Source organism: Nelumbo nucifera, chromosome 7 (genome assembly GCF_055504915.1).
Source record: "Nelumbo nucifera cultivar China Antique chromosome 7, China Antique-T2T, whole genome shotgun sequence".
NCBI lineage: Eukaryota > Viridiplantae > Streptophyta > Magnoliopsida > Proteales > Nelumbonaceae > Nelumbo > Nelumbo nucifera.
The window spans coordinates 36,042,775-36,057,324 of record NC_142655.1 but is presented as its reverse complement, the minus strand read 5'-3'; the positions used below and the strand labels follow the sequence as shown (position 1 = coordinate 36,057,324).

At 35.7% G+C, this 14,550-nt stretch overlaps 1 long non-coding RNA gene across 1 annotated transcript; it reads left to right on the top strand.

Moving 5' to 3' along the window:
* Positions 1-9,205: 9,205 nt before the first annotated feature.
* Positions 9,206-13,971, top strand: LOC104598346 (uncharacterized). The gene is made up of 4 exons (XR_735370.3): positions 9,206-9,571; positions 10,012-10,143; positions 11,824-13,528; positions 13,697-13,971. It is a non-coding gene; the product is annotated as an uncharacterized LOC104598346 (long non-coding RNA).
* Positions 13,972-14,550: the final 579 nt, after the last annotated feature.

The following is a 14,550-nucleotide window of genomic DNA, read 5'->3' as shown; positions in this document are numbered from 1 at the left end:
TACAACATATATACCAAAACCTAGAGACTGAATTATACTATTACGTACCACAACCTGGATTAACTTTTGTTTTCAAAAGAAGCAAAATCTCCGGCCGGCTGATGAGCTTTGATAAGATCTCCGGCCCCCTAACGTTCCTTGCCAACGTCCTTATTTATAGCTTCTTTTCCTTTTGGGGTCTCCGGCATCTGCATCCCCTTCTTTGCTCTTTCTAAGGCTTCCAGATTGCTGCTGCGGCCATCAACTACCAGTGCCCTTGGGCTGTTGTGAAGTTTTGGACCATCGCTCTCCATATGTTGACGTTCCCATTCTGCCTCCAACTTATCTTCTTCTTCTTCTTCTTCTTGGTTCTGATGATCTCCTTGTTCTCCTTCCACGTTGACTTCGTCCTCTGCCATGTCTCCATCTTCAGGGTCATAAGCTTCATCGTCATCTTTGATCCAGCAATTTTCAAGGTTCAGTCCAATCGAGTAGTCTTCCTTAGCTTTTGGGTTCTGATCAGGGCTTTTGATCACCCAGTTTGCACCCCCACCCACTAGCTCTAGAGAAATAAAGCCTGGTGCAATTGCTCCGGCTCCGGCCTTCCTCACTAGCTTTTTGGTTCTGCTGCTCATGCTCATGGGTAGACCCGCTCTGTCATTCCTAGCAAACAACTTCGTCCTTCTATTCGATCTTTACCTTTTGCCAGTTGAGATGCTTATAGTCTTTTCCATGCAATTAATCCATCTATGGACGTAGTAGTTTCTTCAAGAGCAAGAGGGACTCTCCAGCTACAGTTTCCTAGTTTATATAAATTATGATCTTCATCATATCTAACTTAGAATAGAATAGCAAGTCAGTATATCTTGAAGAGGAAAGGAATGTTGTATTTGAAGAGGAAAGGAATCTCCTTGAGAGATTCTCTCATTATTGTTTTATCCTCAATAGAAGCACACAGGTACGTGAGTTCACATCTCTGTCCCCTTGGTACAGAGAATTTCCTGTACCAGATCAATAGCAATCTGCCACATCATTTAAAACAAATCATTTTAATTTTAAAATAGGGACAACAGGATGATGTGGCAGATTGTTATTGGTTCTGCACTAGGTTGGCATTTTTCCAGTTCGAAATGTACACTGAAATTGATAAACGTTTTTATGTTTTCTGACGGTATGGCCGGATAACGGGCGTCCTGAATGGGTTTTTCCGACCCATTGTTAATAACTTTAAATATTATCTGCAAATTATACCCGTTTTTTCTCGATTCGGAAGGGGATGAAGTTGATGGGTTTTCTCGACCCATTAGTGGTCAAGTCGAGGTTCAACCCGACCCATTTATTAACCAACCTACTTTATAGTTTTGGAAAATTAAGATAGGTACCTTGGCCTGTACCTTACGGGTACGTAGTAAGGGTGGCAATATTCCCATTTCCCCGATCCCTACGGGGACGAGGCAAGTATGGATGGGGATGATTTCCCCTCTAGAGAAGAGAGATGGGAAAATTTTTATCCCGAGTTAATTAATAAGTAAACTCATTTAATCTAATTAATTATTTATTTAAATAATAAATTTATTAATTTATGAATAAATTATAATAAAAATAATTAATTAACAGTAATTATTAACAACTTGAAAGCAAAATAATATTAATTAAAAATCAAATGAAGTATAAACTTTTCAAAAGGCCTTTCTTTCAGAAGCCCAAGTGAATTATAAATAACAGTAATTAATAGTAATTAGTTTAATATATGATTTTCTTATTTCATAGTAATTAATGAAATTATAATTATATAATTAAAGGTTTAATGCATTAAATTTATAAATAACTAATTTTGAGTTTTAAATTCACTAAACAAGCACAATTAACTAATTTTATATGTAACACCCCCTAAGTTTATAAACTCAATAACATAATCAATTAACTAAAGATAAGTTAACTTATAACTTAATTAAATTTATTTAACTAAATTATCTTAATGAATTATTAACTAAAGTAATTTAATTAAAATAAATTATTAATAAAAATGTTAGTTTTATAAATATTTTTTATTAATTTAAAATCCAATTAAAATAATAATAATTAATGAAACCTAATAAAATAAAGCTTTATCTTATAATAACAAAAACTATTAAATTATAATAAAAATAATTACAGATTAATTAATAAAAATAGTATATTAACTCATATAACATTATTTTCATTAACTCACTTGTTTAATTATGTTTAATTAAAAATATTAATTTCATTATGTTTAATTAACAAGCATAATATTGAATTAGTTTCCTTCAATTTTTCATTTTCTCAATAGCTGATCTTCTAGAAGCAATTGGAGCTCCAGCTAGCTCCAAATGAACACTTGCTTCTCTATATACTCTTGGCCTTATAACAGAGTTTAAATCTTTTGTAACTGCCAATATCAGGGGTGAGCAAATGGACAGGTTCTACCCGAAACTGAATGGAACCAACCTTGAACTGACCCTACCCAACTTGTTACATAATGTTTATATTTCCAGTCTTTCTAAAAAATCTCCTTTAAACAGTTTCTTAGTTTACCAAAGACAATAATTCTTATTTTTACTTTCACCCTAATTTTTTCTTTGTTAAGGATTGTACTTTGGGGAAATTCTTCTTCAACGGCATAGTATGAATGTGTTATATCAACTAGCTTTTGGCAATAGTATTTCAAATAAAGATAGATAATTATATCTCTTATAGGTGAATGTGTTTCTATTGATCAGCGGCATTCATGTCTTAGTAATTCTGCCTTCAAAATTGTTCATAGAATCCTTGTTGGAAGGGTTAGAAATCAAGTTTGACATGGCCGAATCAGGTTTGGTGGCTGGCTGAATTTACAAAATTTTATAACCCAATGCAGGAACCAATTTTCCAGTAATTTTGAAATATAAATTTTTTTTTATCGATCTTGGACTAAACCAGACCAAATTTGAAACCCAAATTAAAACTGATCTTACCTGATATGGAGACCACAAAACACAAAGATTTTGTGGGACCCACAAAGGTTTCATACAAGTTCATTTGGGTTTGGGCCTACCTCTAGAAGAGATTAGGCCAAATTCGTTGCTCAAGGTAGTGAGCCCCTGACCCAATCAACTTGGGCTAAGTTTGGGCCTAACATTTAACCTAAATGATCCTTGGATTCTGCCACCCTATGAAAACCTGAGGATAATGGACTTATGTAAGATAAATCCTATCAAGTAATCAGCCCTATAATGGTTTCTTACACCTAACCTCTCAGCCCATAATCATCAGAGCACTGCCCACAAGGAAGGCCTCTTCCTTGACTACAAAATGCAGTGCCACACTCTCTACTATGATGGATTCCGGGATTAAAACCTTTTGCAAACCCTTTTCATAAAATAGTAATTTAAAATATAAATACATTTTGAAAATCATATTTCAAATATAGTTGAAATCCACTACTGACAATTTATGTTTCCATTAGAGAGAGTGCAAAGCCTGATATTCACTTTGTCTGACAAAGGGGTTGATCCTATCACTATGATCACCCACTCAAGTAATTTCCCAAACTGCCCCAACATGCCCATGTATTTGACCCTTGATGAATCTCACTAGTTGGCACATCAAAGACAGCTCAGTCCAATACCTAGTGTAGTATCATAATCAAATCTATGGTTAAGTGCAACTTTCCAATTTTACCCATCTATTTCCAAGTCCAGGGCATAACTGGATATTTCTTCAGGTTCAATGTTTCTTTTAAACAACCACTAGCTGTGCTTAGGGCTAACCCTAGCAACTAAGACAAGCTACTCAACTAATTCAGCAATACACTAGTGTCAATCTTGTTAGGATAAAGTCCACAAGTCTTTCCAATGATTAAGAACATTCTAAACTAACACGAGTCTCATAAGTGTCCAGTTTAAGGAGTAATTTGGGCATACACTTTCTAACAATCCTTAGTCATTTGAGCTTACAATGTTACCCAATACTACTACTATTTGTAGTGCCAATCAATTTGATAAAAATTCCTTGTCTTCCCATCCCCTTCCACCCACCCTTTCTCCATCCACTTCTATTGCACCATTGGAATTGTTTTTCTCTTTTTTTTTTTTTTTTGATGTGTAAGGTCCTGCTCCTACTAGTTCTATCAATGGTTGAAAGTTTTATGTTGTTTTTGTTGATGACTAGAATATATACTTAGTTGTTTCCTCTTACTCACAAGGCTATGGATCAGTTAGGATCAAGTAGGCACACATAGTGAGCACATTGACTAAGCACTTTTCATACAATTGTCAAAATAGTTATTTAAGTTCTCATTGAACATGCTTAAAAATGTTGTGCCTACTAGATCCAAACTCACTTTCTATTGCTAAAGGTGTTTATAGCCATAGGTTAGAAGAAGAAGAAGAAGAAAAGTGAAATAAAAGTGGGTGGTAATGTCTATTGTCCAACCCTAATTTAGTATTTAAAAGATATTTCAAATGTACAAGAAAGGACAAAACTACCCCCATTAGTAGGCAGTTAGCAAGAAATAAGTTATATAACATAAGCCTAGGCCCTTTAAGCAATACATGAAAAGAACATTACAACCCAACCTATATACTTTATATCCCACAACAATCCCCCTTAAGTTGAGCATAGACACCTATCATGTGCAACTTACACAACAACGCCTTAAATTGTTGAAAACATTGGTAATTGTTTCCTTGAGGCTATGTAAAGAATACATAGATCTCCAAATTCAAGTTTTTCTCTAATAAAATGTCTATCGATTTCTTTATGTTTAGTCCTATCGCGCTGAATTGGATTGCTAGAAATATTGATAGTTACTTGATTTTCATAATAAATCTTCATGGGACCAGAAATTTCCATTCCGAACTCCTTCAACAAGATCCAAATCCACAATAGTTCATCCACTCCATGTACTGGCTCTATGTTCTTCTACAACACTTGATCTAGCCACTCCATGTGCCCAATAGTAAATCTCTTATCTCCTGTAGATCTTGGCCAATCAGCATTGAAGTATGCCTCACATTCTATTATATCATATTTCTTAAACAATAAATCATTTTCTTGGGTAGGTCTTTAGGTATCTAAGAATTCTTTCAACAACTTTCATGTGTAAAACTCTAGGAGCATGAATAAATTGACTCACTATATGCACAATATATATGCAATAAATACCTTGTCTAGTGAGGGGTAGGTAAAGAAGCTTTTCCACTAGTCATTGACATCTCTCCTTGTCATGATATAGCTCCTCATCCCCCTCTCTTAACCCATGGTTTCATTCAATATATAGGAGTATTAGTGGATCTACTCCCATGCTTCCTAGTTGTTTCTTTCACAAAATCCAAGGCATACTTCCTCTGAAATTTATAAATTCCCTCCTTGGATTCTGTTTCTTTGATTTCAAGGAAATATCCTAGAGAATCCAAGTTCTTAATTTGCAATTATAAGGCTAAGAAGCATTTCAACATTTGAACCTCATCTACATCATTTCTAGCCACCACCATTTTATCAACATATATAACTAATGTAATAAGTCTCTCATTTATCCTCTTATAAAGTAAGGTGTGATTACCACTAATTTGTATCCCATACTCTACATTGTCATACATAGCCTCTTAAGCCAAGATCTAAGAAATGATTTTAGATTATACAAAGCCCTCTTTAATCTACATACTACGGATAGAAACACTTGTAAATTTCTTCCTGGTAATTTCCATTCAATAATGCATTTTTGACATCAAGCTAATGCAATTCCCAAGAGTAGTTAGCTACCAAGGATAGAAGCACCTATATAGTATTCTCACAACTAGAGAAAATGTTTCCTTGTAATCTATGCCCTCCTTTTGTGTGAACTTTGCAACTAGCCTTTATATCTCTCAACCGAGCCATCAACTTTAAAATTTATAGTAGACACCCACTTCACCGTATTATGTCCTTCCCATTTAGTAGATCCACTAAATCCCATGTATTGGCCTTTTAATAAAACCCTCGCTTCCTTATTCATTGCTTTTCTCCATTTAGGACCAGAAATAGCTTCAAATTACTTGGAAAGAGTATCAATTAAAGATAAAATAAACATAAAGGAGTTATAAGCAAAGGATAAGTGAGAATAAGAGACAAACCATGAAATAAGGTTAATAACACATGAACAAATATATTTATGTAAAGAAATGGGAGCATCCAAATATAAAATAGAAAAAGTACCTTAGCCATGTGTGGTGGCAACTAAAGTTATAGGAGCAACCTCCTAAGGCACATCAAGACTCGATAAACCAAGAGAAGAAGGAAAAGCTAGAGTAGGTGTTCCATTAGGAGTAAGGGTTTCCTCAAGCTCAAGCAACAACACAAGGAACTAACCTCTAAGGAAACCTTTTCCATCCACTAGTCTCCCCTTGAAGGGAATTTCGGCAAGGTTCAAAGAAAGATTGTGAATCAAATAAGGTGACATCCTTGGTAATGAACCTTCTTTTAGTATAGAGATCAAGACCTTTGCAACCTTTTTTAGTAGGAGAGTAACTGAGAAATACCTCCTACATAGCCTTATGATCCAACCTTGATCTTTCAAAATCCTTGACATAAATAAAACATACATAATCAAAAACTCTAGGAGGTAGAAATTTTAAGCAAGTTAAGATGACGAATAGAAATAAAAGTATTCATGTCCAACATCCTGAATGACATCTCGTTAATTGGATGAGATGCTGTGGGAATTACATAAGACCATTATTTCTTTGAAACTTTGTGCAAAAATAATAGTGCTAGAGTTATTTAATATAAATGGTGGTTCTTCTCTTTAGTAACTCCATTCTATTATGGAGTATAGGCATAGGAAGATTGATATAGAGTGCCTTCATCCTCAAGGAGTATATTTATAGAATGTTTAAAGTATTCAACAACAATGTCTAAATAAAACTGTTTAATCTTCTTCCCAAGTTGGGTTTCCACCATCTTATAGCAAACCATAGAGATTATTGGAACTTCACTACAATCTTTCATCAAATAAATCCTTATGAATCTTGGGAAATGATCAATAAACATAATAAAGTATTGATAACCATCCATAAAGATAATAGGTGAGAGATGCTACACATCAAAATGAACATGATCAAAAAATGAAGTGACTTTATTCATAGAACTTGGATAATTTGTTTTACAATGGTTTGACAACTGACATACTTCACAAAAAAAAAAGACTCTTAATAGACACATTTTCAAACAACCCAAGTAACAAAGTTTTCAATAAAGGAAAAGACAAATGCCCTAATCTATCATGTCAAAGATAGACCTTAGTAACTAACTCCTTGCTATTTTCTTGAAAAGCTATCTTCATGTCTTCATTGAGGTAGTAGACTCATAACTTGATGACCACTGCCAATCAATTGCCACGTCACTTAGTCCTAGAGAACATAATGAATAGGAAAAAAGTCATACTATAATTCAAATTCTTAGTTAGAAATAGAAACCAAATTAGTAGTGAAATTAAGAACATGCAACATTGATTTAAGAGAGAGTTATGACCAAACCTAGGGTTTTAGAAAAGTAGTTGTCAAAAATAAGAAAATAAAGAAGGAAGATGAATAGGAAAAAGGAGAGGTGAAACGAACAACTTAAAGAACAAATTAAAGTGTTCTTATACAAAGGTTTTTAGCTATATGTAGGTTGAGAAGAATTAGTAGTAGTAGTAGTAGTAGAAGAAGAAGAAGAAGAAGAAGAGAAGTCAAATAGAAAAGGGTGGAAATGTTATTGCCTAGGCATAACTTAGTATGCAAAACAAATTTCAAATATATAGGAAAGAACTACCTCCCATTAATAGATAGTAAAAAGTGTTGGTACTTTTTTTGGGTTTTGTGTGATTCAAATTAAATGCACATTGCTTTCTATTTTCTTTTCGTTTTGTTTGTTGGTGGAGTGTCTTGAGTCCCACATGGACTGGGAAGAGAAATCCCTTTGGTTTATTTATTGTTTTGTACACTTGGTTTATGTCTTAAGGGACTTCTAGAGAGTGCATTTGGATCAAGCGCATGCGTTAAAATTGGTTCACACACGTGCATCGATGCCCGTCGCACTATGTCGTGCTGTGTTGTGCCATGCACATGGGTCCAAGGATCCTATTTCTTCTTATCTTTATTTATTTTTAAGGTGTTAAACTTTTTAATTCTTCAGAGTCCACTTTCTATAATTCCTTTTGTAACTATACACTCTCCTAATTGTGGGAGAACTCCCATGTTTTGTGGAGATGTTTTGTTTTTGGTAAGCATTTTTAAGGCATTACAACTTTGCATCTTGCAACTTGCTTTTTCTCTTGGAGTTTTACACTTTCCTACATTGTTTTTTCTCACTATTGAATCATATTGGACATACATAACACATTAGCTTGTTACTTTAGGTTGTGAATGCACACAACCCCAAGGCTAAGAGTTGTATCCTAGGAACCAACTACTAGAAACCTTTTACACTGACAGAAATACTCTAAGAGACGGTGAAATCGGTTTTAAGGAGAGAAAACACTTGAGACAACTTAGTTGTTTTTGATAAGTTTACACCCCCACTGACAGAAATATTCACATGTCTTATGCAACATTTGGTCAGCCTTTTCATTTCTTTTGGTTTTTTAAATAAAATAATCAAAAAGTGGGGTTTCTTTTTGGGGAATGGGGTCATTGAATCCTATCATCACCGCCCACTTCTTTAATCTTCATCGCCTTGCTAAGTTTGATTGATCCATGTAAAATAATTATGTTTTCTATGTATATCAGAGTGAATATACCACGTGTCTTTGGTCGGTGGGCCTCGATCGATCTGGGCCATCGGATCATGTACATAAATGGAGAGCAACAGACCAATAACCGGTCACCTAACTGGTTTCATTTAACCCTAAAACTATTTTTTGGCCAAAAACCATTGATTTGGTCTGCAAATTACTAAGCCGAGTGATTGAACCATCAAACTTTTTGACTCAAGAATGGTTTTTATCTGTTATTTGTGTTTTTTATTTTTTTTTATTTTTCATCTGAGCAAGTTATCTGTTCGGACCTGATAATCAAACCATTTAACCCAAAATCAGACCCATAGAAAGCTATTGTAAGAGCTATTGGGAAAACCAAAAACCAAAAAACCCAATCCTAACCCTATCGACACTATGATCATTACTTGTAGTTTGACGAGATGACTTAGTCCGACATTCAAGCTGTCCGCCAACAGGGTATATATTATAATAATATTAAATATAATATTTAATGGCATAGGCCACTTGGCCAAATGCCCGGTCCGGGCCTGGGGTATAGCTATTATCATTTGGTCCCAAACCCAGCCTAGCCCGGCCCATGATCACCCCCTCAGTACTTCGTTGTTCTCAGTTCACGTACTTGTGAGAGTAGGAACCCAGAAACCTCAAAGCTGAAACCCTAACTCCAGTCTACTCGTCTCCTTTGATTTTACCTTTCACATCTCATCGCATTCCTCTTTCTCATCTCCATTTGTATTCGGTAAGAGTCCGTTGCTACTGTAAGCCAGAAATGTGAAGATGAAATCTATTTTTCACAATCCAAGAATGCTGCTGCCAACGGCCTAACACCGAAGTAGCCTATAGCGGTGTAGCCAAGTAAGTTTATTTTGAACTTTGAAGCCCATGGAATGATGGAAACCTGATTGAGTTCCCTCATACGGAGCCAATTTTACCAATGCTGCTCATTTTTTCCTGAAAGAGATTTTGTTCACTTCACTGCCCAATAGTTGATTGAATTAGTTTTCATTTGGTCAGTTAAAAAATTAGTTTTCGTTTTTTTTTTTTTTTTGTATGAGAATGAATTAGTTCTGTTTCAAGTTTTGACAAAATCTCCATAGGTACATTTCCACAACAATTGGATTGTAATGGGATATCTGACAATGTTAACAAATCGTATTCCAATCTCAATTTGGAAAATCCTTCGAATTCTTATCCAATAGAATCGGATATACCTCAATTGAAATTTGATTCTATCCGTCTAAGGGCTACTAAAGAACTTAACAGTGAACACTGATGCATCATCCGATATGTTACAGGAAGGAGGGTGAGGCTCACCCAAAAGAAGAAGCTGGAAGACCCATTCCGCGCTTGTTCGAGCTCCTTAGTCTGCAACCACTCTAAATCCACTCTAATTAAGAGGAAGCAACCTCAACTGTTCTAGAATCAAGGTATCATTATCCAATCCAATGTTAATTCTCTCTGAGATATTACCCCTTTCTTCTATTTGTCTCACTCCATCTCACCCTTCATTTTAAATTTAGAGCCCAAGAAGATTTTTCTGTTGGCGACCTTCAATAGACTCCTCGTCTTCCCCCGGATCAACCATGGGAGAAGTTGGAGCTCAAATATTCGAAGCTTAGTTAATGTGGTTGTTGCTGAGATCCATCCCGCTTGGGCGAAAGAAGAGAATGCTCAAGATCAGCCCTTTTTTCTTTCAAAGGGGGTTAGACAGTTTCTCGACAGTGTCGATAGGGTTAGGATTGGGGTTTCTAGTGCATCAGTAGTAGGAACAAATGATGATGTAAGCACGGAGACTTGTAAATCCTATGCACCACTAAACTGCAAAAAAAAAACATTTTGGTGCTAGAGTTACTGAGGTTGTTTGGAAGACCTCAAAAGTTGGCCATGTTCGAAATGCAATCCTTGCCAAGCCAAAAATTGGTGCCAAACCTGTTCCTTCCCATCCAGCTGAATATAACAGGTTGATGAACGCCTTCAGTCGGGCTGGTAATGTCAATGAAGTTCTTTGACTCTTGCGTGATATGAAAGAAGCACAATGCCATCCCAATGTTCTATGCCATAACACTGTTCTTAATAACTCTGCATTTTGATGCCTTAAGGGCATCAATTCAGGGGTATTTTCTGCCTTAGAATAGTCAAGATGTGTCTTTTTCCTAGTTAAATGCAATGCTTTGGCCTCTAAGGGTCTCTGTGCAAATTCTAGGGAAAATTGTAAAGTTTTCATGGCTGAAATGCAGATTTTGGGAAGCTGGTGTGAAGTCCAACTGAGAAATGCAGTGTTTTTGTAAAGAACTGAAAGCAGGAGGGTGCCTCCTAGCTACTAAACCCAGTTTGGCGCCCCTCCTACTGTATTAGCATGCTCCCCACGCCTTAGCAAACCCTAAGGTGCCTTTTAACCCATTCTTTTCACTCTTAACAAACCCTAGCCACCCCTAACTGCTAAATCCTCACCTTCCATCCCTTCTAATCTCCACCATCCATTGTAGGATACTCTCTTTTTAGCACTCTAACCCTAAGAGCCACCTATTCTACTAATTCTCACCATTCATCTCCCCACCATTAAATCTTAGCCACTCCCCCCATCTTATATCTCAGTCGTTCAATCTACGGCACCTCATATTCTTTTAATCTTAACCTTTCAACCCTAGATGTTCTAATCTACACCCTCCATTTCTGGGCGCCCAAATCTCAGCCTACATAATATTGAGTGCCCTCTCCTTCCATCTTCAGCCATAGGATCACCCCAAAACCATCTTAGCCATCCATTAGAAACCCTAGGGCATCCCTAACTTTGTTAAATCCCAGCTGCCGCCCCCCCATCTTTCTTTCTATTTCCAGTTGTGTCCACCATTCTCTATAAAAAGGGTCTCAGGGGCTTTATCGAAGGGGTTGGTCAATTCATCCAGTTACAAGGCTAAGGTTTCTTGAGGAGTTCAAGGGTTGTAGAAGGGGAGGATGCCCAATTCTTGTTAGGAGGGATTTTTGCAAGTTGCTCAACCATTCTGCAACTACCGCCACTAGATCTAATCAACCATTCTTTTCTTTTCTTCTATTTTTATTTCTGCAATCTTTTAGATTTAATTATTGTTCATTTCTCTGTTTTGAAGATCTGAATTCGTTCGGTTCAAGGCTAAGGTGTCTCGAGGGGTTCGAGGGTTGTAGAAAGGACGGACGCCTGGTTCTTGTCAGAAGGGGTTCCTGCAAGTTGTTCAACCATTTTGCAACTACTGCCACCGGATCCGGATTCTAGATCATTTTTTATTTATTTCTTTTATTTCCTTTCTTGATTCCCATACTTTATCAAATTCTGATTTTTATTTATTGTCTTGTTTAAATTCGAAACATTTAATTTCAACAATAATAGATTTTATTTTCGTATTTTCTACCATTCTCGATTGCATTCTCTTGTCCGGATCTAAGTGTATATTAATTTTTCACTTGCTTTCCTATGGATACAACCCGTTCTCACCCATTTACTACGTTAGTATTTGTTTGAGAAATGGTAAAAATTATAAATGTTTAAATTGGTGTTCTGGGGTGTTTAACGACGCGCTTCCGGACACACCAGTTCTCAATTGCCTTGCAGTGGCCAATCGCTTTGATGACATTGATGATGTGTTGGCGGAGATGGACTATGGTGGTATAGTTCCAAATGTATCCACGTTCAACATCTTGGTAAAAGCGTACTCTTGCCATTCTTTTCTGTTTAAGGTGGCTTTTAAGGTCTTAAATAAGATGTCTGAACATGGGTGTAGTCCATGCAAGGTCTATGCAAGAAAGGAGAAATTCAATACACTAAAGATTTGATTGAGACCATGTGGAATGATGGTTTCCCTCCAAATACTGAAACTTACAACATCTTGATTGATGCGCTTTGCAAGTTTGGGAATTTTTGTGAGATTGAGCCAATCTTTGAGGAAAACAAATCAAAGGGGTGGAAGCCAAATGCTTTCAGTTATAATATTTATTTGAATGGTCTTTGTAAAGCAGGTAGAGTCGAGGAAGCTTTTAGAAAATTAGAAAGCATGGTGCATGATGGATTATATCTCACCACTTAGACTCTTAATATCATTCTCAATTGCCTCTGCTATAATTTAAAGGTTTGTGAGGCAAAGAATCTCTTAGACTTGTGCCATGACTTGGGATGGGATGTGAGTTCTGTAAATTATAATACTGTGATGACTGGTTTCTATAAAGTTGGTCAATGGTTAAGCATTTTTCCACTCTTGACTAACATGTTAAAGAAGGGGGTTTCTCCTAACACTAGGACATGTAACATTGTGACTCGCAGTCTCTGCAAAGTTTGAAAGCTGAGGAAAGCAAAACATATGGTTGAGAGCAAATCACATGGGCTTTACAGTGCAAGAAACATAGTTGAAGCTGATTACTTACTTTCTAGAATGACAACCAAAGACAAGATTGATACTGCTATGTCAGCTAATAGCATCTGGATTGGGATGCTCTGTAGAAAAGGACAATATGAAATGACAAGATATCATTTTGACAAGTGTCTCAAGAAGGGTTTCCAACCTAATGTGGTTTCATACTCTATTCTAATTGATGGATATATGAAAAATGGTCAGATAAGAGAAGGATTGCAGCTACTGGATAGAATGCTAGATCAGGGTGTGGTTCCAAATATTGCAGTGTATGATTCAATAATAAGGGCATTCTATAGCCAAGGTTTCTGCCATAGCAGCAAGATATTGCATATTCTGACAACCATTGATAAAATGCTTCAGAAGAGTTAAGCTGGTTATCATAAACCTGGAAAGAATGTCTCTTTGCATTTGGAGGTCCGAGCTCATGACAGTTAGTATTCCTCTTTGCTTTCATTTAGCATACATGTTAGCATTTGCTATACTTTCTATATGATTTTTTTTTATAAAATAGCTTTATAATTTCTGAGTTTGGAAATTGTAGCTGTTACATTTTCGAGTGACTTCATTTTTTCTTACTTTGGGCATTACTTTCTTTCAGGAATTTAGTCTTATACTCAATAGTATTACTTATGTGGCATGATAAGCGGTTTTATATACATGCATCCTTACCATGGTAAGTCCATTCTCACATATTAATTTTATCCACAGTTTCAATGTGTTAAATAGGCATTTGTAAGTGGAAATATGTGAACATTCATTTACAAGTATTGGTAATATGTGAACATTCTTTACAAGTATTTCCTTACATATGAAATATAAGATAAATAGCATGTTCAAGAAGAGGAAATATGTGAACATTCATTTAATTGGTAATATGATGATGCTTCATTTTTTTATCATATGGTGATGCACAAGCTAACTCAACTTTCAAGGTATATTGTTCAAAAAAGAAAAAAATTGAATATCGACATACATTAATTTGGATTGGTCCAATATCCATTTTATTATTGCAAAAGCAAATGGTTTGGATTTCCATAATTTGGACTTTGATTGGATTGAATTTGGATTGGAATTATTGGTTCCTATCAGATTAGATCAGATCCAATCCATTGACAGCCCTAAATGTCATCAAATTAAGCTTCATTCTATTGTAAGAATTTAATTGCTTACCTAAATCTCATAAAGTTATTTAGCTCCAAATATCCAAAATTTACTGCTTTGGCCCTCCTTTTCCTTATAAGAAGATTTGGTGGTCTCACATTCCTCCTAGAAGTGGACAAATATATATAGAACAAAGCATATAAAAGTGGATAAATATATATTTCATAAGAGAAAGGGTGACATCTAGAGAAATGTGCCTACCATATGTTGCATCTAATTTACAACTAGCTGATGTTTTCACAAAAGGAGTTGCAAGAAATAAACTTGAACATGATCTAGGCAAGTTGGGAA